At 45.1% G+C, this 22,626-nt stretch overlaps 1 protein-coding gene and 1 non-coding gene across 3 annotated transcripts in view; one reads left to right on the plus strand and one right to left on the minus strand.

Annotated features, from left to right (window-relative positions):
• WDR25 (WD repeat domain 25) overlaps nucleotides 1-22,626 on the plus strand; it is a 137,793-nt gene that overhangs the window by 36,344 nt on the left and 78,823 nt on the right. The window lies entirely within an intron of this gene.
• LOC114817453 lies at nucleotides 21,702-21,808 on the minus strand. Its single transcript, XR_003765312.1, has one exon. It is a non-coding gene; the product is annotated as a U6 spliceosomal RNA (small nuclear RNA).

A 22,626-nucleotide genomic window follows, 5' to 3' on the forward strand; every position in this document is an offset into this window, starting at 1 on the left:
GCCTCATTTTCTATTAGAGAAAAAGGAGATTTGTCACTAGTTTTGTAAATGAATATTTTTTTTTGGTTTCCTGGAGAGTTGTTTGAGATCATGGGACAGGGCTGATTGGCTGTCTGATTGCTTTCTATTGCTCTCCTCCCTTGCAACACCCAACTCCCACCCACCTCCTGAAATGGGACGAACCTGGAAAGGGTTTCAGAGAAGGTGGGGCGGGGGGCTAAGGGGGTGCTTCCAAAGGGAGGCAGCCTCCTATTGGTTGGGACAGTCACTCCAGCAATTACTTGGCATTTATTGAGCAAGTACCATGTGCAGAGCACTGTACTGAGCACTTGGAAGAGTACAATGCAGCAGAACTGTCAGACATGTTCCCTGTTACCTGGAGAAGTGTGTGGCGCTTCTTCCCAGGCTTGGGTGATCATACCACAGCACCTGGAATGGAATCTCTGGTGGGTCGTGAAGCACCTGGCTCCTCACCATCATTAATGGCATTTATTGAGCATTTACTGTGTGCAGAGTGCTGGACTAAGCACTTGGGAGAATACAATCCATTCATTCAATAGTATTTATTGAGCGCTTACTATGTGCAGAGCACTGTACTAAGCGCTTGGAATAAACAAGTCGGCAACAGATAGACCCTGCCGTTTGATGGGCTTACAGTCTAATCGGGGGAGATGGACAGACAAGAACAATGGCAATAAATAGAGTCAAGGGGAAGAACATCTCGTAAAAACAATGGCAACTAAATAGAATCAAGGCGATGTACAATTCATTAACAAAATAAATAGGGTAATGAAAATATATACAGTTGAGCGGACGAATACAGTGCTGAGGGGATGGGAAGGGAGGGGGGAGGAGCGGAGGGAAATGGGGGTAAAAGAGGGTTAAGCTTCGGAGATGTGAAGGGGGGCGGTAGAGGGAGTAGAGGGAGAAGAGGAGCTCAGTCTGGGAAGGCCTCTTGGAGGAGGTGAGTTTTAAGTAGGGTTTTGAAGAGGGGAAGAGAATCAGTTTGGCGGAGGTGAGGAGGGACCTCGCGTTCCAGAACCACGGGAGGACGTGGCCCAGGAGTCGACGGCGGGATAGGCGAGACCGAGGGACAGTGAGGAGGTGGGCGGCAGAGGAGCGGAGCGTGCAGGGTGGGCGGTAGAAAGAGAGAAGGGAGGAGAGGTAGGAAGGGGCAAGGTGATGGAGAGCCTTGAAGCCTAGAGTGAGGAGTTTTTGTTTGGAGCGGAGGTGGATAGGCAACCACTGGAGGTGTTTAAGAAGAGGAGTGACATGCCCAGATCGTTTCTGCGGGAAGATGAGCCGGGCAGCAGAGTGAAGAATAGACTGGAGCGGGGCGAGAGAGGGGGAAGGGAGGTCAGAGAGAAGGCTGACACAGTAGTCTAGCCGGGATATAACGAGAGCCCGTAGCAGTAAGGTAGCCATTTGGGTGGAGAGGAAAGGGCGGATCTTGGCGATATTGTAAAGGTGAAACCGGCAGGTCTTGGTAACGGATAGGATGTGTGGGGTGAACGAGAGGGACGAGTCAAGGATGACACCGAGATTGCGGGCCCGAGAGACGGGAAGGATGGTCGTGCCATCCACGGTGATAGGGAAGTCTGGGAGAGGACCAGGTTTGGGAGGGAAGATGAGGAACTCAGTCTTGCAGAGCTGGTAGACCCATTCCCTGCCCACAAGGGCAACTTACAAGGTTACCTTCTAGAGGGAGAGACAGGCATTAATGGAAGTAAATAATTTATAATATATAATTTATAGACGTGTACATAAGAGCATAGACATCACCTAGGCTGTATGACGTTCTACCTGGGAGCGTGGTTCTTTGCTGTTAGAATTCTCCTTTCTTACTTCCCGCACCTCTGCCCCATCCCCCAAAACACACACATACACACCTCATTCCAGGTTTGGGACATAAACCTCCATCTCCAGTGCAAAGAATAGTCTTCAAATATTTTCTTTGACTCAGCAAAAGAGAAAGGTGATATGAGAGAGTGGACATATTTTTAAAAATCTAGCTTCTGGTGCTAAACTTTAATCTCGTTGTGGGCAGGTAAAGTCTTTAACAAGTCTGTAAATTTATATATATATATATATATATATATATATATATATATTTATATTACATACCCTTAGTACTCTTGTTTATATGTCTATTTTATAGGTCATTCAGTTATTACTTTACTCACTCTGCTAGGAAATATTTTTTTGTCTGTCTCCCCAGTTAGAATGTAAGCTCCTTGTGGGTAGGGAATATACTACTTCTTTATTCTTTACTTCCCAAGTGCTTATTCCAGTGTACTGCACTTGGGCCAAACTCTTGTTGTACTGTACACTCCCAAGCGCTTAGTACAGTGCTCTGCACATAGTAAGCCCTCGATAAATACCATTGAACTGTGATACCATTGAACTGTGACCTTTGGGCTTTTGCTATTCGCCCTAACCTCAACCTCACAGCACTTGTGTACATAATCCAGTGCTTAGAACAATGCTTGGCACATAGGAAGTGTGTAAATACCATCATCATTATTATTACTATCTATAAATTACACATTGTAAATCATTCCTTTATATTAATGTCTGTCTCTCCATTTAGACTGTAAGCTCATTGTGGCCAGAGAATGTGTTTACCAATTCTGTTGTATTGTACTCTCCCAAGTGCTTAATACAGTGCTCTGCACATAGTAAGCGCTCAGTAAATACCACTGATTGAAGTGGGCGCTCAATAAATACTAATACTGCTACTAATGATTTACCAATAAAATCACAAGGCTTGTTACATTTTTAGATATTTGATTGGCAGGTACTGAAATACTTGCATTCCTGACTGCCCATACTTGGCTTTTAAAGAACTGATATGCTTCTGGAGAAAAATATTGACAAATAGTATACTTAAAAAAAACGGTATTTGTTAAGCACTTACTATGTGCCAGGCACTATACTAAACGCTGGGGTAGATGCAGGACAGTCAGGTTGGGGGACAGTCCATGTCCCATGTGGGGCTCATAGTTTTTTTTCCCATTTTACAGATGAGGTAGCTGAGGCACAGGGAAATGAAGTGACATGCCCCAGGTCATACAGGAGGCAAGTGTCGGAGCTGGGATTGGAACCCAGGCCCTCCGGTTCCCAGGACCGTATTCTTACCGCTCGGCTATGCTGCTTCTCAGGTACCTATCTTTAAATTCTGTGGCTTTTCCCAACTTGTAATTACCACACCCTCCCTCCCTCCTTCTTTCACTTGTTCTTCCCCCGCTTCTTGTGCCCATTTCCCCTCCCCACATCGCACCTTTGGCACTTCTTCCCAATGCCTTCCCAATTAACTTCCAGAGCTAATCTCATAAGAGAGGCCAGTGTGGTGAAGTCTTCGACAATTGTGTTTTAAGCCATAAGGGCTGGTCATCTTGACTCAAATTCTCTTAAATCATGGGTTTCTCTTACTTGGTTAAAGAGCGGGCAGTATCAGTCTAGGTAGCTTGTAGGTTTAAACAAAACTGTTTCTGTAGCTATTTTTTACAGAAGGTCACTCTCTGGGTAATTTGGACAATTCCCTCAATGTGACTCTGCAATATCTCTGATTAAAGTCAGTAATGGACCGCATACTGAAGTAACTAAGATGGCATGATGTGAGGTTTTTTTTTTCTTTTGTGAAGAATAAAGAGTTTAGAATTAGCATAATAAATTTCCTTGGGGGGTCCTCTTTATTAATGAGAATATTCACACTTTAAAAACTTCCAGAAAAGACTTTTGGTAATGAATAAACCATTACTGAATGCGAACAAGCTGGTCTCAATAATTCAAAGTGAAGTAGTAACTAATTATTGCTTGTAGGGTTGCCAGTACAATTTACCCCCAATGATATTTCTTTGGGCCATTTGGCGAGATACCAATTGAATACGATTGATTGATTGATCAATGATTGATAAGACTTGCTGTTGATTCCCAAGTCCTCTTAAAATTATACTGTCCATCATTACAAAATATATATTTGCCAACCTTCTCACTGATAACAAATCTTGCCCTGTGTCACATTAGTCTGTCTTGTCTATCTCACTGCCAACCTCTCACCCACGACCTCAACTTCCTCACTCTTCCTTCTCCACTTTCGCACTTTGATCCCTTTCAACCCTACTTATTCACCCTTTCAGCACTTCCTATTCACCCCACTCTCAGCCCCACAAGAATTCTTTAATGAGTCAATTGATCAGTGGTAGCTATTGAGCGCTTACTCTGAACAGAACACCGTACTAAGAGTCTGGAAGAGTACAATATAACAGAATTGGTAAATGGATAAGTTCTTGAATCCATGTGCTAGCAGTTTGTCCGGAGAGGAGAGGGTTTGGATTGTCACGATGTCACGAAGGTAGAACCGACGGGATTTGGTGACAGATTGAACGCGTGGGTTGAATGAGATAAATGAGTCAAGGATAATGCCATGGTTAGACAGGGAGGTTGGTGGTGCCAACTACAGTGATGGAAAAGTCAGGGCAAGGATAGGTTTGTGTGAGAAGAGGAGGAGTTCTGTTCTGGACATGTTTACTTTGGACATGTTTAGATGTTGGCGGGACATCCGGGAAGAGGTGTCCTGAAGGCAGGAAGAAATGCAAAACCATAGAGGAGGAGAGAGATAAGGGCTGGAAAGATCAATTTGAGAACCATCTGCATAGAGATGGTAGCCGAAGCCATGGGAGCAAATAGGTTCTCTGAGGGACTAGAATATATATATATAGCTGTAATTTATTTTAATGCCTGTCTCCCCCTCTAGACTGTTACCTCCTGTGTTCAGAGATTGTGGCTACCATCTCTATGGCATTGCACACTCCCAAGCACTTAGTACAATGCCCTACAGTGCTCAATAAATCCTACAGATTTATGGATTTGATGGTACCTCAAAGCATCCTTTGCATCTGCCAGAGACAGGAGATTGGGCTAGCTGGACCATGGGACTCATTCAGCGTACTGAGGCTTATGTTTTTATGATGGTAAATAAAGCTCCTGGGCTCATGACCAGTTGTTAGAAGACTTGTATAGCAAAGGGAACCTGCTCTATTTGTAATTCTGTCCTCTGTGAGCAACTTATCAAGACATGTTGGTCACCTTCTCCTCCTCCTCCTCCTCCCCGCTTCTACCCACCCCATTTATAAGCCAGGGCAACCCCATTCAAGAGACACTACATAAAGAAAGGATGCCAGCATTTTTTCCAGCTTCCTTCCCCTTTTTCCCCATGAATTCTTGTTAAATTAATCATCACAATAAACAGGAGGTTTGGGGGGGGGTTCTGGTTTTTTTTTTTGGAATTTAAGCGCTCACTGTATGCCAGGCACTGTACTTAAGATACTAGACAATTTTATTTTGGGTTTTTTTGGTATTTAAGTGCTTACTATGTGCCAGGTATTAAGTGCTTGTGTAGATATAAGATAATTGGGCAGGACACAGTCTCTGTCCCATATGAGGCTCATGGTCTTAATCCCCATTTTACAGATGAGATAATTGAGGCACAAATAAGTTAAATGACTTGCCCAAGGACAAGCAGCAGACAAGTGGCGGAACCAGGATTCGAACACAGGTCCTCTGACTCCCAAACCTGTCTTTCCACTAGGCCTCCCTGCTTCTTATAACCTCCTTCTTTATTGTGCTGACAGGAGACTATGGTGATCATTATTACTCCTACTTAGACTGTAAGCTCCATTTGGGACAGGTATAGTGTGGTGATTAACTTGTATCTCCCCAGGCATTTCCAGTGGTACTTGACACATAGTAAGCACTTAATGAATGCAATAATAACGATAATAACCCCTCCTCACTGGAGGATTTCTATTGAGCATGCATGCTGTCCTGATAAAAAAAACAATCCAAAGAGGTTAAAATGAAGGAAAATGTTTTGAATTAATCGAACTGAGCTGTAGCTCATCCAGCCCCATTGGTAGGGAGCAAGTCTAATCAGATAAAACCCCATTCAGGGCACTAAAGTCAGTGTGGAAGCAAGTGTGATCTTCCCTGCCTACTTGCTCACTGGACTCTGACCCCAGCTTGCCAGTGGCCCTGAGCCTAATATTCTAGGTTAAAGCATGGGCCTGGGAGTCAGAAGGACCTGAGTTCTAATCCAACTCTGCCACTTGCCTACTGTGTGACCTTGGGTAAGTCATTTCACTTCTCTGTGCCTCAGTTAACTCATCTGTAAAATGAGGTTTAAGGCTGAGCCCCATGTAGGACAGAGACCATGTCCAACCAGATTACTTTGTGTCTACCCCATCGCTTAGAACCGTGCCTGACACATAGTAAGCGCTTAACAAATACCATTAAAAAAAAAATCCGTCACACCGGCTCTCGCTCCTCAAGCCTTTGTGATTAGACTGCGGTGTACCTCTGCTTGTGATGGAGTACTAAACATCACTATCCGGTAATATATGATTAATACGATTGATTAGTTGGTTAGTAAGAGTAACTACCCTTTCTTTCCAAGCAACAGCGTGGAAATTCATTCAAGAGGAGACACATAAAATGACCATGTTATGCTCCTTGAGGACAGAGATTGTGTTTACCAACACTATTGTATCGAATCAGTGATCAGTCGTGTTTTTTTGAGCGCTTACTGTGTGTAGAGCACAGTCCAAAATGCTAGTGGGAGTACACTATTAAAGATTTGGTAGACACATTCCCTGCCCACAACAGTCTGGAGCAGGAGACAGACATTAATATCAATAAAAAATTATGGATATGTACGTAAGTGGGGGCTGAGAGTGGGGGTGAATAAGGGGTGAAAATCCAAGTGTGAGAGTGACAGAGAAGGGAGTGGGAGAAGAGGTAATGAGGGCTTAGTCAGGGAAGGCCTCTTTGAGGAGATGTGCTTTTGAACACTCTCATGCTTAGTACAGTGCTCTGCGCAGAGTAAGAGCTCAATAAATACCATTGATTAATCACAACAATATTGTTAATAGGGAAGTGGTTTGGGAAGAAAAGCAAGAGTTTAAGTATAGCTACTTTAGGTTTAAGATGGTCCAGTTGAATGTTTGGGAGCTGTTTGCCAAGTATATTGGTTCCTAGAATGTTTTCTATGACTTTTCTTTTTATCGTTTTATGGTGTTTGTTAAGCTCTTACTATGTGCCAGGTACTAAGCACTAGGTTAGATCCAAGCTGATCAGGTTGGACCCAGTCCAAGTCCCACATGGGGCTCACAGTCTTTATCCCCATTTTGACAGACAAGATTACTGTGGTACAGACAAGTGAAGCGACATGCCCCAGATCACACAGCAAACAAGTAGCCAAGCCAGAATTAGAACCCAGGTCCTTATGACTCTCAGGCCCGTACTCTAACCACTAGGTCACACTGCTTCTCAGACACTTCTTAAAGACTTGTTTAGATACTTGGTCCTGAACAAGAATCTTGAAGTAGGAATATTTTCCACGTAAACTGAAAGGAGTCAGTCAAATGTCAAAGTGACAGAGACATTTGTAGTGACCGGATAAAAATTTTCAAAGCCCATATGCTATTGTATATGTACTGAAGGACTTGAATTATGGCGGCTCCCACAGGGCAAGAAATTATAATGGAAAGGTAGCATATATAAGCTGGCTGTCTTTCTGCCTCAGGGCTCTGTGTTACCTCCCTGACTGTTTGCCATTGAAGTCTTATTAAAAATGTTTTCCTTGGGCAAGTGCTATTTTCCATGAACTGCATTTTAAAATGCGAATAGACTAATAGTACCTCTCATTAACCAGAATTTTATTACTACTGTTAGCTTCACAATGCCATGTGTGACCAAGCCGATTAAGAACTATAATTGAGGAACATCAGAAGGACTAAAATGATGTAGTTTGATAAAAACAAGAAGTAAAAGAGACATGATAACCGTATTGGCACCGAGTAATAGAAATTGCTTAGGGTGATCCGGGGGTGGAGTGGCATGAATAATGGAATGAAATTAAACCGAGGAAACATTTCTTGCCACACAGTGATCAGAATGTGGAGCGGATTTTGAAGGGACCTTAGTGCAGTAATCTCTTGAATTTGAACTTGAAGATATGAGCTGAAGAACCAACCTATGCTGGACCTCGAAGCAAGTGTACTTGCCCAATGGGGAAGTAATTGTCTGGAAGGACTTTGACTTTTCCAAGGCACAAAGGAATGATTCAGTAATTTCAGTCAGTGGAGGCCCTGCGAGTCAGAGGACCTGGGTTCTAATCCAAACTCTGCCTTGCTGAGTTTGGACCTGACACAACTTCTCTGGGACTCAGTTCCCTCATTTGCAAAATGGGAATTCATTACCTTTTCTCCCTCCTATTTAGACTGTGAGCCCTTTTGGGGACCTGATCATCTTGTATCTACCCTATGCTCAGTACAGTGCTTGGCACCTAGTAAGCACTAAAATAACACATATCCAGGGGGCTTGGCACAGCTCTGATGTCCTTTCAAATGGTTCATCTTTCATTCATTCTTTCAATCATACTTGTTGAGCACTTACTGTATGCAGAGCACTGTACTAAGCACTTGGGAGAGTACAAGACAACAAACAGACACATTCCCTGCCCGCGGAGGGCTTACAGTCTAGAGGGAAAGTCCTTGGTATTTTATAGTTCTTTTACTACCAAAGTGCTGTCACATTAGTTCATTTCAGCCCTCACAACAACCCTTTGGGGGTAAGGAGAGATGAGAAGTATTATTCCCATTTTACAGATGAGGAAGCAGAGGTACAAGGAAGTTAAGTGACTTGCCCACGGTCACAAGGTAGGTTAACAGCAGAGCTCAGACTTGAACCCGGGTCCTCCGGCTTCTGGACAGGTGCTCTGCCCCTTGGTCACACTGCTTCCCCTGTCTCAAACCTGGGCAACCCCTGGAAAGATTCTGCCTTTTCTTCTCACTTTTTGCTTGCTGCTCACCCCAATATAAAGCCCATGCTAAGACTCAGTTTCAACTGCTTGTGTGTTTTCAAGAGAGCAGGCAGCAGGCTAGAAGATGTTCAGATTCCCCCAAGAAGATGTGCAAGTTTTGATTTCATTTTCCAGCTCTGCGTACTCAAGGTCAAAAGCAAATTTGGTTAAGATGGCCCTGGAAAGAAATCTCTCACTTGAAATGTGGCTCTGTACCGCCAAGGGCATGGGGCTGGATGGAGGCCAGGCAGACAATCCTGAACTGCATTTATTGAACAACTACTATGTGCAGAGCACTCTGGCAGGGAGTTGGAGACATACAGTGTAGGTACAAAAGAGGCAGTTCCTGACCTTGAGGTGCTTTTGATCTGATGGGAGACATAAAGCAGCATGGCCTCATGGAAAGAACACAGAGCTGGGAGTCGGGGGACCTGGGCTCTAATCTCAGCTTGATCGTTGTCTGCTGGGGACCTTAGGCAAGTCATTTACCTTCTCTGCCTCAGTTCCCTCAATTGCAAAATAGAGATTCAATCCCTGTTCACCTTCCCACTTAGACCGAGAGCCCCATGTGGGACCTGATTATCTTGTATCTACCCAGCGCTTAGTACAGTGCTTGGCTTATTTAGTGAGTGTTGGTGCCCAGGGAATGTGTTTACCATCTTATTACATTATACCCTCCCAAGCACTTAGTACAGTGCTCTGTACAAAGTTAAGCACTCCATAAAAATAAGGACCCAGAGTGACACAAATTGCCTGTAATAGGTAGGCGGGTAAGAGCAGAGATAGGAGGGATAAAAATCAAAGTGGGCAGCTAAATAAATAACAAATTCAATAAGCAAATCCTTCCTGGAGTGCTAAGGAAGTTGAAGGGGAAGCTTACCGGGAAGGTGTAGTATGAATTGTCGAAGGCTCCTTGGAGGCTCGTTAAGAAAGCTGGAAAGGAGGAGAGGGACATGGTTTGGCAGGGGTAGGAGAGAAAAGAGGATGTGGTGAGGTGAGAGAATGATGGGGGTAGTGGGTTAAAGACAGTAGAGTTGCAGGCTCAGATGTATGGGTTCCTGCTATGGGAATTATAGCTGGAGGCAGCATCCCCCACATATTAGATGAGGAAGCATGGCATATTGGAAAGAGCATGGGCCTGGGAGTCAGAAGTCATGGGTTCTAATCCCAGCTTTGCCACTTGTCTGCTTGTGATCTTGAGCAAGTCACTTTACTTCTCTGTACCTCAGGTAAATCAATTGTAAAATGGGGGTTGAGATTGTGAGCCCCTCGAGGGACAGAGACTATGTCTAACCTGATTTGCTTGTATCCACCCCAGAGCTTAATGCATTCCTGACATATAGTGGGTATTTAACAAATACCAATATTATTAATAATTATTGTTATTATTTATTCAGTAATGGTATGAGCAAGAACTTCTGAGTTCAGGGATCCCACCATATCACTGATGTTGTTATGCTCTGGGACGGTGGGAATAGACTAAAACAAAATTAAAATGAAGAATGGCATGCGTTCACCTGGTTAAAGAGGATGGTCCCTTTAGATGATCACTACATTTTTCAAGAATTTACTTAAAAGTAGTTGTTTTAAAAGAGGTTGAAAGGCATACTAGCAAAGAATGTTGACTTGCTTGGGGAAATTTGGCATACTTTGCTTAGAAAGTACTACTTGGCTTCAATATATTCATTAAGATCAAGTGTCTTTTCTTATTAAAATGGAAAAAAAGATTATTCCATGGTAACATTAAGTGTATAATTTAATACATTAACAATTTAGTTATTGCTAAAATAGCTGAAATTCTGGCAATTGTAATTGGGAATACAGTCTTTTCTATTGACTATTATGGTTTAATAATTGAGAAGCAGAGTGGCCTAGTGGAAAGAGCATGGCCCTGGGAGTTTAAGGGTTCTAATCCCCCTTGTATGCTGTATGACTTTGGGCAAGTCACTTTAGTTCTCTGTGCCGCAGTTTCCTCTTGTGTAAAATGAGGAGGCAATGCCTGCTCTCCCTCCTACTTAGGCTGGGAGGCTCATATGGGACAGGGACTGTGTCTGACCTGATTATTGCATATTTGCTCCAGCACTCGGTACAGTGCTTGGCATATAGTAAGCCCATAACAAGCATCGTTATTATTGTTGTTAATAATAATGAAATTGATTGTAATTTTAAGCAATTGATTACAATTCTACCTCCATTTGTTTTATATTAAAGAAAATCACATTGTGAATCGGTTGAAGTGCAAGCCATATAAAAGATGATGGTTCCCCTTTCCTGAGGTGATTCCTTTTTTTTTTTGTTTCGCTTTGCTTTGTATTTTTGTAAGTGCAGAGAATCTTTCTGCGCTCAGGCTAAATTCACATTAGAGTCAATGAAAATCTTGCTTTCCTGAAGAGTCCAGAGTGTTGGGTCCATGATGTCGAATGAAATTGCTCCTTGGTATTTTCCTCCTCAAACAGCCCATCGGGCCAATGCTGGGTAGGAGTGGGCGGACGGGGTCATACGAGCAGCCAGACCAAGTGGCTGTGTGGGCAAAAGAAAGCCAGAGCCCCTTCCACCACTTCTCCTTCTCAAGCTCCGGCAGTTCCAGCTGAGCTGTTTTAGGGAGTTCTGGGAGCAGATCCGGGCCCCCAGTAGATGCATGGGTTTCCCAGTGAAGCCCTGGTGCCCCCCTTAATTCCTCCCAGCCTCTGTGCTATCCAGACCCTGTAATCCCTTCTTAGGACGCCTTCTCAGCCAGACCGACTCTAGTGAGCTTCTATCTCTCGCTTCTTTCCTTACCTTCCCAGTGGGTTCCTCATACCTTCAAAGGCACTCCTCGTCCCTGCCCCCTGCCAGATCTTTCATTCCCCTGCCTCTCCCCTCACCCCAACTCTTCCCAAAGCCTCCCTTCTCCCACCATCTTCTGGCCACCCTTCCCTGACCACGAGGGCCATTTCTTCATTTCCCCCTTAAGGCCGACTGCTGTTTTTACGCCCGCTTACTCCCTCTTTCGGGTTTGAAGTCTTATTCTGTGTCAGTGACACCATAATGAAATATTGACACTTCCTGCATATCAGTCATTTAAAGCTTTTCGTATTTATTGGCGGATAAATTACTCCAGTGACCCAAATGGAACAATGCCTTTGGATCTTGGTGTTCTTATGGAGCGAGAGGACTAGATAATCCTCTTCTGGGGTGTCCTATTTTTCATCCTTAGGTGCCCAAGTGACAGGAGTAGTAATATTTATGAAGCCCCTACTTTGTACAGAGCACTGTACCAAGTGCTGGGAAAGAGTACACTTCAGTGCTTGACACATAGTAAGTACTTAAATACAAGAATTAGTATTACATAGGTAAGTAATTAAACACGGACCCTATCACTTGTGGGAATTCACATGCACTCTATCCCTCGAGGGGCTCACAGTCTATGAAATTTTCAGGTCATGAGTTTAATGTGAGTCAAGTTTGTGCTGGGAAACACACACACACAGAGCAAAATGAGCGAACTTGGTAAATCTTGTTTGTGTGTGTAGAAAAGGTTGAAAATACATTGGAGGGGCAAAGAAAATCCATTTTTACACTATCTTCAAGTGAAGATTATCCTTTGTGTCACTGAAGCATTTGCCCCTTGTGGCTCTGAGGATGTTGTCCCTTGTGACCCTGAGGAATTTGCCCCCGTGGCATAGAGGCATTTGCCCTTGTAGCTCTGAGGCACTTTTCTCTTGAGGCATTAAAACAATCGTCCCTTGTGGCTCTGAGGCATTTTTCCCTTGTGTCACTGGAGACTGTTTCCCCATCTGCTTCTTATTGTCCCAAATTTCTCAAAGTCTCTGCTCAAGAAGAGCAACCTCTCTTCCGATTGGTATATGCCAGGCTAATCTGCCTTCTGCCCCCTCCGCAAGACCATGTCGTTGGAATCCGTGCTTCATTCGGTCTTTGGGATGTTCTTCGGCTCTGCCTGGCATATGTCCCATTTGAGTTCACCTATCAACAGCTGCTCAGAGAGCTCACTGATCCCCATTCTCCTCCCACGCCCCACCCAGTGAAGCTGTGCCAAGTTGAGCATTGCTTCCCAGCTTGAGAACCGAAAGAGGTTTAGGGAGCCTCATTGCATATACTCCTTCAAGGGGACACCCACCAAAGTTTGAGGATGGTAGCCTTAAATCACCCAATCGAAAACACTTCTTCACCCAGGGTGGTAAACATGTCGACTTTGTCACCCCCGGGAAGTTGTGGAGGTTGAATTATCAGCAGTGGCAAGAGGGGTCCTAGACCAATTCATGGGTGAACAGCCCAAGGCGAGTCACTAGGAGGAAAGTTTAGGGAGGTGAGCTGGTCCAACCCTAGCCATTAGGTTGGATTGATCAATCAGTATTGAGTATTTAGTCTGTGCAGAGCACTGTTCTAAGCGCTTGGGAGAGTACAATTCAACAGAATAAGCAGACATGTTCCCTGTCCATAGCAGGCTTACAGTCTAGAGGTTGGAATAGGTTGGATGTCCAAGAGGACAACCAGCTCATGGTTCCACCATGTACTCTGTGGGGCTTTTGCTCTTAGCCTGTCTTGCCATTTGATGGTGAGTGTAGCTTTCAGGTGATGGCTGATGAAATTTCTCAAGAAGCCAAATATGACTTTTGGTCCAGGTCTTCCAGACATGCAGCAAGACATCCTGCTAGGCCTGGCACGGTTTTTCCTAATGCAAAGACAGAGAGGAATTCCCTGCTCCTTGGTCCTCAGCTGATTGATTCCTGGAGGCACAGGTGAGGGGAATTATTAGACTGGCGACATTAATGCTCCCACTCCTGGCCATAATCCTCGATGCCGCCTTCACTTCCTCTCCAACTTAGTGGTATTTATGAGTGCTTACTGTGTGCAGAGTACTCTACTAAGCGCTTGGGAGAGTACAATATAAAAGAGTTGGTAGACGTGGCTCAGTGGAAAGAGCCTGGGCTTTGGAGTCAGAGGTCATGAGTTCGAATCCCAGCTCTGCCACTTGTCAGCTGTGTGACTGTGGGCAAGTCACTTCACTTCTCTGTGCCTCAGTTCCCTCATCTGTAAAATGGGGATGAAGACTGTGAGCCCCACGTGGGACAACCTGATTCCCCTGTGTCTACCCCAGCGCTTAGAACAGTGCTCTGCATGTAGTAAGCGCTTAACAAATACCAACATTATTATTATTATTAGACATGTTCCCTGTCCACAAAGAACACTCCTTTTGACCTCCTACAATCCAGTTCCATCTTCTTTACGTCACTTAAGTCTCTCTCTCCAGGGTCACCAGTGACCTTCTCCTTTCACATCTTACAGAATCTATTCTATCTCAATCCTCCTTGACCTTTCAGCTGTGTTTGATATTCCCTTCTCCCAGAAACACTATCTAACCTCGGTTTTACTAGCACTCTCCTCTCCTCGTCCTGCTCTTACCTCAGTGACTGATCCTCCTCTATCTCTTTTGCTGGCCCTTCCTCTGCTTCCTAAATAAAATAATAATCATAATTGTATTTGTAAAACGCTCACTCTGCGGCAGTCACTGTACTAGCCTTTGGAGTAGATATAAGATAATCAAGTTGGACACAGTTCCTGAGCTGTGTTGGGTTCCCAGACTAGGTAGGAGGGAGACCAGGAATTGAATCCCCAGTTTACAAATAAGGAAACAGAGGCCCAGAGAAGTGAAGTGACTTACCCAAGGTCATACAGTGGGCCAAAGATGGAGCCAGGATTAGAACCCAGGTCCTCAGACTCCCAGGCCCAAGCTCTTTCCACTAGGCCACATGGCTTCTCTACCGCTTCAGGCAGGTAGCCCGATGCGGGGGTCATGATGGGAATGAGCAGCAGAGTGGGGAGGAGAAATCTGGCTAACCTCTCATCTGACCAGTTGGTTCCCTTTTCCACTATGACATCTGCCCCACCTAAGTTAGGCAGGGAAAAGTCCTCGTTTTGGGCCTCCGACCTCAATTTAGAAACAGGATCAGGTAGTATTTCTTTATGTTTGTGGTTGGTCATTTAAATTTCCTCCCCAGAGGTGATGGATTTACAAAAAAGACGATAACATTTTGTGAAGCACATACCATAATTCTTTTTCATGGGAAGTAATTTCATGTGTCCTGATGTAAAATCGTTTGTACCTTCACCCCCTTTTTAGAGAGGGATTTTTTTCCAAATACTTTTTCATTCCATTTCTCCTTTTTTCATTAAATTCTTGGTACAATTTGTCAGAACAATGGGAACAGGAAGTCTTGCCTAGGTAACAGTTCTTGTGGTCTATTAGATAATGAAGTTGTTACCCAGGCAGATTTGTATCACCCTCTCCTTCTGTGCTGCCACACAAATAAAGCTACTTTTGAAGAGACAACTACATAATTAGCATCCTTTCGGGTTTCTCATTTCAAAGCTACAAAGAATCAAAATTATTATTATTATTATTACCAATTATAGTGGCAATGCTATAGAAAAGAACAGGGTTTTCTTAAACGCTGGAAGCATAATAACCTGGAAACGTATTCTGTGGTGCATTTCCAAACGTTTTCCAGTGTGTAAAATCAGACTACTTTTTAATTTAATGCAATTCCGTTTGAACCGCCTGCATACGGACATGAAAGAGCACTGTCTTCCCCGCTTTTCTAAATAATTGAAATACATCCAAATCCCTACTTTGTCATTGAAACTACTACTGTCCTGGAAAAGAAAACAGGAGGCTCCATTTGGATTTTAGGAATCACATCTACCGACCTAATCTCCAAAGAGTAACTATTTGAAGACAATCTAGGTTTTGGGTTTTTTGGAGAGGGGGGCAGGGGCTGGTAGGGAGGAGGGGTCACAGGGCACATTCTTTGGCATTTGCTTGCCCTTTGGGAAGCTGGAAAGCTCTTTGGGATTTCTCCTTCTCCTCCTTAGCATGATTGACTGACCTTTTCAAACATCACCCATGTGGCTGCTATCAAAATAGCAAGTGGGGGGTTGATTGATTTGCTTCAGATTTCAGGAGGCTGGAAAATAAACATCTCCTGGTGTCCTGCAAGGGTGAAAGGGAGGTAATCAGCAATGCTATGCGGCTGCCAAGAGGGACCAACTGTTTGAATCGTCCTAGGGAAGTGAGTTTTTTTTAGGTCATTTTAAAAAGAAGTAGCTACCCTGACTTTTAGAATCAATTGGCCGTTTGTTGTCCCAGTACGGCCAGGCAGAGAACATTCACTTAAAATGTCACCCGCATCTATCATTTATGCTGCAGTTGTGTGTGTGTGTGTGTGTGTTTCAGGGGTGGGGGCGGTTCACTTTGGAGCAGGTCACCCTGTCTATTTGGATTATTCAGTTGAAGTAGCACAGCATAGTGGATGGAGCATGGCCCAGGAATCAGAAGGTCATGGGTTCTAATTCTGGCCTGTCACTTGTCTGCTGGGTGACCTTGGGCAAGCCACTTCATTTCTCTGTGCCTCAGTTATCCTCATCTGTAAAATGGGGGTTGAGACCGTGAGCACCATGTGTGGGTCAGGTACTGTGTCTGACTCGATTTGCTTGTGTCCACTGTAGTGCTTCGCAAGGTGCCCAGCTCATAGTAAGCACTTAACAAATACCATTATTATTAAATAAATTGATTTGATGTGCCACAGTATTCAGGTTGGAAGACAACACTGTCAGTAGGTCCCTTCCCCGTGGTCTGGCCCTGGCAGAAAGCGCTAGCGTATGACCTGCTGTCCTTGCCATCTTGAATATGTGAAAACATAAGATCTTAAGTAAGGTCGTCCTGGCAAAGATCCACTGGCTAATAATCTGCCTTCATCAGAGGCCCCCAAAAGTTGCTTCGAGGGACAGGGTGGTAGTAGCTATCCCAGACACCCACCTTAGACAGCCAGGTGCTGGTGGTACTTAATCATTTATTCATTCATTCAATCGTATTTATTGAGCGCTTACTGTGTGCAGAGTACTGTACTAAACACTTGGGAAAGTACAATATAACAGGCACATTACCCGCCCACAAAAATCTTAAAGTCTAGAAGATTGTTTGAGTACCTACTCTGTACACTGTGCTGCCCTAATAGTTTGGGAGTGTACAGTAGAAGTTAAAAGATATGATTCCCTAGCCTCAAGGACTTTACAGTCAAGTGGTCTCTTAAGTTAAGGACCTGCCATCTAAACATTCTTAGCTTTTCCTTGCTATTACCCATCAATCGATCAGTCAATCAGTGGTATTTATTGAGCACACTCTGTATGCAGGGCACTGTATTAAGCTCTTGGGAGAGTACAATGCAACAGGGTTGGTAGAGACATTCCCAGTCCTCAAGGAGCTTGCAGTTTAAAGCGGGAGATAGGCATAAGTGTAAGTAAAGAAATAGAATTAAATAAATGACAGATATGTGGTGCTGATCCAAATATAGGCTGATCCAGATAGAGGGTACAGATCCAAAACTATAGGTGACAGAGAGAGAGGGAGTAAGGGAAATTAGGGCTTAATTGTGGAGGTATTCATAGAGGAGATATGATTTTAACAAGGCTTAGAACAGCATGGCATAGCGGATAGAGCACGGGCCTGAGAGTCAGAAGGTTATGGGTCTGCCACTTGTCTGCTTTGTGACTCTGGGCAAGTCATTTCACTTCTCTGGGCCTCAGTTACCTCATCTGGAAAATGGGGTTTGAGACTGTGAGCCCCATGTAGGACAGGGATTGGGTCCAACCCAATATCCTTGTATACACCCCAGTGCTTAGTTCAGTGCCTGGCACAGAGTAAGTGCTTAACAAATACTATTAAAAAAAAAAGAGGGAGGGAGTTCCAGGCCAGAGGGTGGATGTGGGCAAGGGGTCAGCAGTGAGATAGACTAGGTGCAAGCACTATACTGAGTCCTGGGATAGATGCAAGATAATCAAATCAAACTCAGTTCCTGTCTCACACAGTCAAAGTTGATGTGATTAGAAACAATCCCATCTTGTTTCTAAAACATGCTCTTGAACTAAACATTAAGGATGTTTAATGTTTAAACATTCAATAGTATTTATTGAGCGCTTACTATGTGCAGAGCACTGTATTAAGCGCTTGGAATGAACAAGTCGGCAACAGATAGAGACAGTCCCTGCTGTTAGACGGGCTTACAGTCTAATCGGGGGAGACGGACAGACGAGAACAATGGCAATAAATAGAGTCAAGGGGAAGAACATCTCGTAAAAACAATGGCAACTAAATAGAATCAAGGCGATGTACAATTCATTAACAAAATAAATAGGGTAATGGAAATATATACAGTTGAGCGGACGAGTACAGTGCTGAGGGGATGGGAAGGGAGAGGGGGAGGAGCAGAGGGAAAGGGGGAAAAGAGTGTTTAGCTGCGGAGAGGTGAAGGGGGGGTGGTAGAGGGAGTAGAGGGAGAAGAGGAGCTCAGTCTGGGAAGGCCTCTTGGAGGAGGTGAGTTTTAAGTAGGGTTTTGAAGAGGGAAAGAGAATCAGTTTGGCGGAGGTGAGGAGGGAGGGCGTTCCAGGACCGCGGGAGGACGTGGCCCGGGGGTCGACGGCGGGATAGGCGAGACCGAGGGACGGCGAGGAGGTGGGCGGCGGAGGAGCAGAGCGTGCGGGGTGGGCGGTAGAAAGAGAGAAGGGAGGAGAGGTAGGAAGGGGCAAGGTGATGGAGAGCCTCGAAGCCTAGAGTGAGGAGTTTTTGTTTGGAGCGGAGGTTGATAGGCAACCACTGGAGTTGTTTAAGAAGGGGAGTGACATGCCCAGATCGTTTCTGCGGGAAGATGAGCCGGGCAGCGGAGTGAAGAATAGACTGGAGCAGGGCGAGAGAGGAGGAAGGGAGGTCAGAGAGAAGGCTGACACAGTGGTCTAGCCGGGATATAACGAGAGCCCGTCGCAGTAAGGGTAGCCGTTTGGGTGGAGAGGAAAGGGCGGATCTTGGCGATATTGTAGAGGTGAAACCGGCAGGTCTTGGTAACGGATAGGATGTGTGGGGTGAACGAGAGAGACGAGTCAAGGATGACACCGAGATCGCGGGCCCGAGAGACGGGAAGGATGGTCGTGCCATCCACGGTGATAGAGAAGTCTGGGAGAGGACCGGGTTTGGGAGGGAAGATGAGGAGCTCAGTCTTGCTCATGTTGAGTTTTAGGTGGAGGGCCGACATCCAGGTGGAGACGTTCCGGAGGCGGGAGGAGATGCGAGTCTGAAGGGAGGGGGAGAGGACGGGGCGGAGATGTAGATCTGCGTGTCATCTGCGTAGAGATGGTAGTCAAAGCCGTCAGAGCGAATGAGTTCACCGAGGGAGTGAGTGTAAATGGAGAACAGAAGAGGGCCAAGAACTGACCCTTGAGGAACTCCAACAGTTAAAGGATGGGAGAGGGAGGAGGCGCCAGCGAAGGAGACCGAGAATGACCGGCCAGAGAGGTAAGAGGAGAACCAGGAGAGGACAGAGTCCGTGAAGCCAAGGTGAGATAAGGTATGGAGGAGGAGGGGATGGTCGACAGTGTCAAAGGCAGCAGAGAGGTCAAGGAGGATCAGAATGGAGTAGGAGCCATTGGATTTGGCAAGAAGGAGGTCATGGGTTACCTTAGAGAGAGCAGTCTCGGTAGAGTGGAGGGGACAGAAGCCAGATTGGAGGGGGTCTAGGAGAGAATGGGAGTTAACATGTACTGTGACTGCAGTGGTGAGAACCATAATTGGTCAGTGTGTGTGACTGGGTGAGATGGGATGGGGCAGGAGGCTGGTGGAATTGAGAGGAAGAAGGGAAGTTTTTGCCCATGATGGAGTAGGGGCCCCACAGGCCACATTTCGATGGAGTCATAGGATGGGGGACTGGGGAGGGGCCAGCGGGAGGGTTGGGGCGATATTGGAGGGGAGAAAACTAAGTGTGTGCAGAACTGCAGGTGGAGAGTTTTGGGAGCTGGAGACAGCGGAGGATAGGGATCTGTGAGGAGAGAGAAGGGGTGGGGAAGTCATGGCGATGTCCTGGAACCTCAGGGACCATAGCTTTCCAGTCTGTGGTCCTCAGAGTCAGCAACTTCCCTGTATTCTCAAGAGAACTGGAAGCTCTACTAGATTTTAAGCTCCTTGAGGGTAGGAATTGTATCGACCAGTTCAATCAATAGTATTTGTTGAGTGCTTACTACATAAAGAACACTGTACTAAGCGCTTGGGAGAGTGTAATGTAACACAGTTGGTAGATACGATCCCTGCCCACAATGAGCTTTTTGTCAAACTCTCCCAAGAGTTGATTGCAGTGCTCCTGGGGAGCATTTAGCTCTAGACTGTAAGGTCGTTGTTGGAAGAGAATGTGTCTGTTACATTCTCCAAGCGCTTAGTATGGTGCTCTGCACAGAGTTAGCACTCAATAAATACTATTGACCAGCTAACTGCTCTGCACAGTGAGCCCTTAATAAATAGCTCTGATTGATTCATTGTGAATTTCACTCTGAATGAGAAGCAGCATGGCCTAGGGAAAAGAATACAGGGAGTCAGGGAACCTTTGTTCTAATCCTGGCTTCACCACTTGTGTGCTGTGTGACCTGGGGCAAGTCACTTAACTTCTCTCTGCCTGTTACCTCATCTGTAAAATGGGGATTAAGACTGAGAATTCCATGTGGGACTCCGACTGTGTCCAACCTGATTAGCTTGTATTTACCCCTGCGCTTCATACAGTGCCTGGCACATAATAAATAGCATTTGTAAAATAAAAGAATGCTGGCATTCACTAAAGTCCACCCTTTCTTCCCCATCCAAAATTGCTACCATGTTAATACAATCACTCATCCTATCCTACCTGGATTACTGTGGAATAGAATGATCTCCCAGCCTCCTGTCTCTTCACTCTGCTGCCCAGATCATTTTTCTACAAAAGCGTTCAGAACATGTCACCCCGCTCTTCAAAAACTTCAGTGGTTGCCCATCCACCTCTGCATCAAACAGAAACTCCTCACCATTGGCTTTAAAGCACTCCACCACCTTGCCCCCTCCTACCTCACCTTGCTACTCTCCTTCTACATCCCAGGCTGCCCACTTTGCTCCTCTAGTGCTGACCTCGCTGTGCCTCGCTTTCGCCTACCTTGCCTTCGACCCCTGGCCCACGTCCTCTCGCCGTCAACCCCTGGTCCACGTCCTGCCTCTGGCCTGGAACACCCTCCCTCCTCAAATCTGCCAGACAATTACTCTCCCCATCTTTAAAGTCTTATTGAAGTTTTTACCAGACTAGGCACCTGCCTTCCTCTTCTTCCACTCCCTTCTGCGGTGCCCTGACTTGCTTCCTTTGTTCTTCCCTCTTCCCAGTCCCATAGTACTTATTTATATATCTGTAATTTATTTATTTGTATTTATGTCTGTCTCTAGACTGTAAGCTCATTGCGGGCAGGGAATGTGTCTGTTGATTGTTGTATTGTACTTTCCCAAGCACTTAATACAGTGCTCTGCACACAGTAAGTGCTTAATAAATACGATTGAATGAATGAATGAATGAATGGCTGGGAAAAGGGTGGCAGCTCCAAGCTCCTGGAGAATTGGGTGATTTATCCAAGGACACACAGCAAGCAAGTGACAGAAGGAGACTAGAACCCAGGTGCCCTGACTCCCAGTGCCATGAGTGCTCTTTCCTTAGGCCACTAGCAGAGGCTTATTACTACTATGATTACTTTTTTTAAAAAAATGGTAATTGTTAAGCGCTTACTATGTGCCAGGCACTATACTAAGTTCTGGGTAAGATACAAGTTTGGAGATCATCTATGTCCCACATGGGGCTCACAGTCCTAATCCCGTTTTACAGATGAGTAACTAAGGCACAGAGAAGTTGAGTTGTCCAGGTCACCCATCTGACAAGAAGTGGAGCCAGGATTAGAACCCAGGTTCTCTGACTCCCAGGCCCGTGCTCTTTCCACTAGGCCACACTTGCTTTCCATAAATGCTGTGAAACCTTTCACGAATTTGTGTGTCTTACTTGCGCAGGTACCATGCTACCCTTCTCTCTATAGTTTTGATTTTAGTATATGTGCTGCCCAAGTTAGCAAATTGTTGCTTGCAAATCCTGCAACAACATAGCAGTGAATTCTCCTTGACCTTGTAGTTCCTTGAGTCTAAACGAACAAAAGGACAAGGGGGTGGTTATGGAATGTCTTATCACAGGAAATGATCCAGGCCCAAAATATCATTCGGTTAGCTGTAAGCTCATTGCGGGCAGGGAACATGTCTACCAACTCGGTTATATTGTACTCTCCCAAGCACTTAGCACAGTGCTGTATACACAGTATGCGCTCAACAAATATGATTGATGGAGGGGCTTTAAGAGAAATCCATGAGCTAGTAAGTCACTATGACTCAATAGGGGAAGTGTTAAGGATGTAGAGGAGCCAGTTAGCGGGTCTATCAATAACTGTAAAAGTATATTTAAAGGACAGCCTCATGCTATTCCTCTGTTGCCCCTATCTGGGATAGAATACTGGTCTGGGTAGGGCACAGTAAAAATGCCTTCCTTTCTTGTGTAAAGGACAGCATGAGGAAAGTGATGTCCATTGACATAGATTTGTGTACTCTTTACAGTTCAGTCACATTTATTGCACACTTAACCTGTGCACAGAACTGTACGAAGGACTTCGGAGATTAGAGTCTAACAATATAGCAGACACATTCCCTGCCCACAATGAGCTTACAGTCTAGAGGATGAGTTTACAGTCTGTTGTTCATCAGATCCTGTTGGTTGAATAGGAGGAGGATGTGAAATCATTAAAATAATTTCATTTTGGAGGAATGCAAATATGTGTAGGAACAGAACATCGGGGGAAATCGAAAAGCCAAATATGTGAGCTAAGGGATATTCTGTGCCTTGAGT

The sequence above is a fragment of the Ornithorhynchus anatinus genome, chromosome 1 (assembly GCF_004115215.2).
Source record: "Ornithorhynchus anatinus isolate Pmale09 chromosome 1, mOrnAna1.pri.v4, whole genome shotgun sequence".
In the NCBI taxonomy this organism is placed as follows: Eukaryota; Metazoa; Chordata; class Mammalia; order Monotremata; family Ornithorhynchidae; genus Ornithorhynchus; species Ornithorhynchus anatinus.